This window comes from Pinus tabuliformis, chromosome 7, assembly GCF_031772625.1.
Source record: "Pinus tabuliformis cultivar Carrire ecotype Pingquan chromosome 7, CPIR1, whole genome shotgun sequence".
Lineage (NCBI taxonomy): Eukaryota > Viridiplantae > Streptophyta > Pinopsida > Pinales > Pinaceae > Pinus > Pinus tabuliformis.
Genome location: NC_142293.1, coordinates 834,376,077 through 834,380,177, shown reverse-complemented (window position 1 = coordinate 834,380,177; position 4,101 = coordinate 834,376,077).

Sequence of the window (4,101 nt, the reverse complement as noted above, 5' to 3'; positions counted from 1 at the left end):
AGGCGTCTGAGATTCGAAAATGTTTTAAAGAAACTGAAGAATGAAAAGCAAAGGAAAATAAAAGTGCGTGGATGAAAAAAAATTGAATGCAAGGACTTAACATAAAGAAACAGCCAGAAACATTTTTATGAAACTAGTTCTCTAAAACATGTCAGATTAGAGGAGACTGGCTAGAAATAGCCAGGTTAGAAATTGGAGTAAAACCTACAATTAAATGGTGGTAACAATATATCGAGAAATCTCCGCGCTTTGTTTCTTGTAGTTTGAACTAGAAAGGGAATTTTTGGAGAATGGAATAACTTTGTTGTAGATATCAACTCCTGTAGTCAAACGTTTCACAGGTAGCAGAAATAGTACTTTTAACTCAACTGTGCTTGGGAAAGATATTTTTTTCTTATCTGTGGGATGCAGACCAGCTGGATTGTGAGGGATTTAGTCCCCTGTAGACCAATTGGATTGCCAGGGATTTAGTCCCCATCAAATCCAGGTTCAAAATCTAATGAGTAGGGGTTGAGAGTAGGAACTAATTATGGGGATAATGAGACACCAAAATTTTGAACAATCCTGGTGACAACATCCCTCTTTAAAAGCAAATTGTTGTTGTATTCAGCTTATGGTAAAAAAAAAAAAAACAAGGATAATGTTACTATTGTTTGATTCATCAACGGCTTCAGTCTCTGGGTTTAGAAACTATCTAGAAAAAGCATAAATTGCATCAAAATTTGAAGAATTCGAATTCCTTTAGCAATACAGCATTCCAGAGCCAATACGACAGATATAGGTAATGCGTACACAAAAGCCTCTTTCATAAGAACTCTTCTTGTGATAAAGCAAAAGAATTAGTGTTACTGCATTTAAAGCAAGCACAATCCCTTATTTCAGGGTACATATATATCTCCAGATATCTGGATGGGCTTGTTTTCGTGCCAAAATGTTTCATAGCAAGAGACTACATGTTAGAGATGATGGTCATGGTCATATCTATAACTTAGACATACTAATATTTTGGGGTTGGGTTTATAATAAAGTGATGTGATAATGAGACATTTAATTAGCTCATACTGTGCTTGGTAGATAGTATCTTGTCGAGTTTCGTGTGTGTAAAACCAACATGGTATCAAGGCCATTGAGGAAAAGCCGAAGAAACATATGAAGGAGCCAAGGAACTGCTGTGAGCAGAGAAGGCACGAAGGGACTGCAAGAGCACACCAAGCATTGGACAGAGGAGTAGGGCAAGCCGAAGTTAAGTAAGTCAAATAAGCCCTTCTCAAGTAAATGCATGAACTCGGCTACACACCTATTCACAAATGGTTTCCGTTCTGCGGGGTTCAGGGTTTACTTGCCCTGTTGCGGCAGTTTTCTTAATATCTTTGTGATTTTTATTTTATTTTTTAATGCTCTCCGTTTATACAGGCTTCTGAGTGAATTTACAATAAAAACAATGGTTGAAATGTTCGTTTGGTTCGTCGTATAGGTGTATTTTAAACCGGCTGCACAGTTGTCGAAATGTTCGTGTGGTTAAAGACACAGATTTGAAATCTGTAGGGCTTCGGCCAAGCAGGTTTGAACCCTGCTGTTGACGTATTTTTTCAAGGAATTTTTTGAGACTTACATACCTACATATGTAGGAAATTGGAATTTTTTGAGACTTACATACCTCTCCTAGTATGTGATGAGACATTGCATCTTTTAACGTATGACATTTCTCATTTTAATGTGCAATCCTGTCCATGGTTGTGTGTTAAACCGACATTCCAAAAGACACTGCACAACAATACAAAGTATGAAAATATCCTGCAAAGCAAACCAGGATTTTTAGTTCAGTTACATTGGGATGTTCCCAACACCAAACATTATAGCTGTTTGCAAGACACCAATTGGTTCAAAGTCATGAAATTGGTTCAGGCCATGGCAGTCCACTATAACCTCAGGAGTAGGTTAAAAGGCTCCAACATAATGTCTCGGGATTCTGTCATAATTTCCTGTACTTTCCTGATGTTTTGTAACTAAAGCAAACTGTGAGTTCTTTCCCAGATAAGAAGAAAGCTTGACAGACTACATTTGCCCAGACAGTATTTCCAGGTTGAACACCATAAGCTTTTGTGGAAAATCGCGAGTTCTTCAACTTGCCGATGTCGTTGGCCAAGTTTTCTAGAGTTTATCAAACTTAAAAAGTTGTGATTTAATCGATAAACTCACGATTTTATTGTGATTTGATCCAAAAATATTATGAGCCTTTTTAAGGCTGCATATAAGTCAGGGAAAATCGGATTTTTTTAACTCATTTTGCACTCAATCTTAACGATTGGCCCATATAGGGATGAGTTTGTCACTGCCGAGGAGGAGGAGATTAGCCCAATTTTGTGGGCGGAAAAGCCATTCCCTATTCTCGTAAAAGGGGTTGAGGAACTTAATCACTGATTAGGTTATGACGTGTAGATGGCTCAGGATGATGATACATATTTATTATATTTTTTGTTGTTGACATTTTGACTCTCGATACTCAGTTAGTACTTAGGATTTAGGACTTGATTGTAGCACTAGATTTTTGAAGTTTTTATACATCTTATATATTAGCTTTCTTCTCATATTTATGTGGCAATGCATTTATCTGATGTTGTGGATACTTAGATGCTAAAAAAATGAATATTTTTGTACTTTTTTTTTTGGCTGATTTTTTCAATTTTCTTCCGACTTTTACGACTTTTTCAGTTTTCGAATCCTTGCTGATCTATTTCCGAGTTCAACTTTTTGCACATTGCTGTAAACAACCACTAACACAACCAGATGAAGATCAATACAGATTTAAAACCTCAAAAGAGAAAACAATGATGATGATGATGATTAACATCCACTAACACTGATATGGTCTATCGGACTTAAAGATAGGGGATTAATTGAGACTCTTTAAAATTTTATTTCTATGATAAAAATTAAGCGAAAAAAGTGTTCCTAGATCACTATAGTTTTGTTAACTTAAAAAGTCAAGAAGGTTGGTATTATGGCAATTGTCATGGAAATGAGAATGGATGTAAGAGCTAGGCAATCTAAGAGAAAATGTTTCTCATCTTAAACCTTATTAGTATCACAAAGGTGACAGATTCTTGTTGAGAAATGTAGGGGCAACTAGATTAGGTGATTTCTCTTTCTTTGATAATTACTTTTGATGCTATTTTACTTAACTTGATGTACTTGTTATTAGCTTCTTCTTCACTTGATTATTATTATGTTCTTATAATCAAACAACTACCAAACTATGAAGATCAAAGATACAAGAGGACACAAAATATAGGCTACTAGCTAGGGCGAAAACCTCTCATCGTGAGAGGAAAACCACAAGAATTCTTTTCTTCTTATAGAATGTGCAAATGACAAATTCCAAGACCAAGTCAAACCCCCTCCAAGACCAAGTCAAACCTTCCTTTGATGAGCTTCTCTTCTACAAAGTCAACACAAGTCAAACTTGCTCCAATACTTCAGATTTTGGCCCGCCCTTAGAATTTCAGCTTGCTGCTTCAAGACTACAATTTTGGCTTCTACTACAGAAACCCTAGATTGGCACGTGTGAGAAAATAATAGTGAGACTTGCCTTCTTTCTCCTTCGCTTGGTTACCCTCTTCCTCCTTGATAATTCGGCCCGCAAACTTGACTCCCTTTGACATTAGATTCAACTCTTTTGTGGTGGTTGCAATTCGGTCCTACTAAAACCAAACTTTTCCTTAGTTCCTTCGCACGTGTGAGAGATTTTGACCAAAAACATTCCTTAAAATTCAGTTTCTTCTTCCTTTTTTTTTCTCTTCTTTTTTGCTGGTTCTAGAATTTCTTCTCTTGGTAATCAAACTTGGATGGATGGTTTAGAAAGAGGTTGAGTGCTTCCTTATATATAGTCTTCTTTTGGTGGATGAATAACCCTTTCATGAGGCCAACTTGTCTCCTTTTGAGGACTAAATTGATGCAACAAGGTTGACTTGCCTTGGAGGGACTTTTATGACTCAAATAAATTTCTCTTACATAATACAATATGCCCAATAGGGTCTTACATATAAACAATGACTCAACAAACTTCTTGACTCAATGACAAAACCTAGAAGCACTCAATGG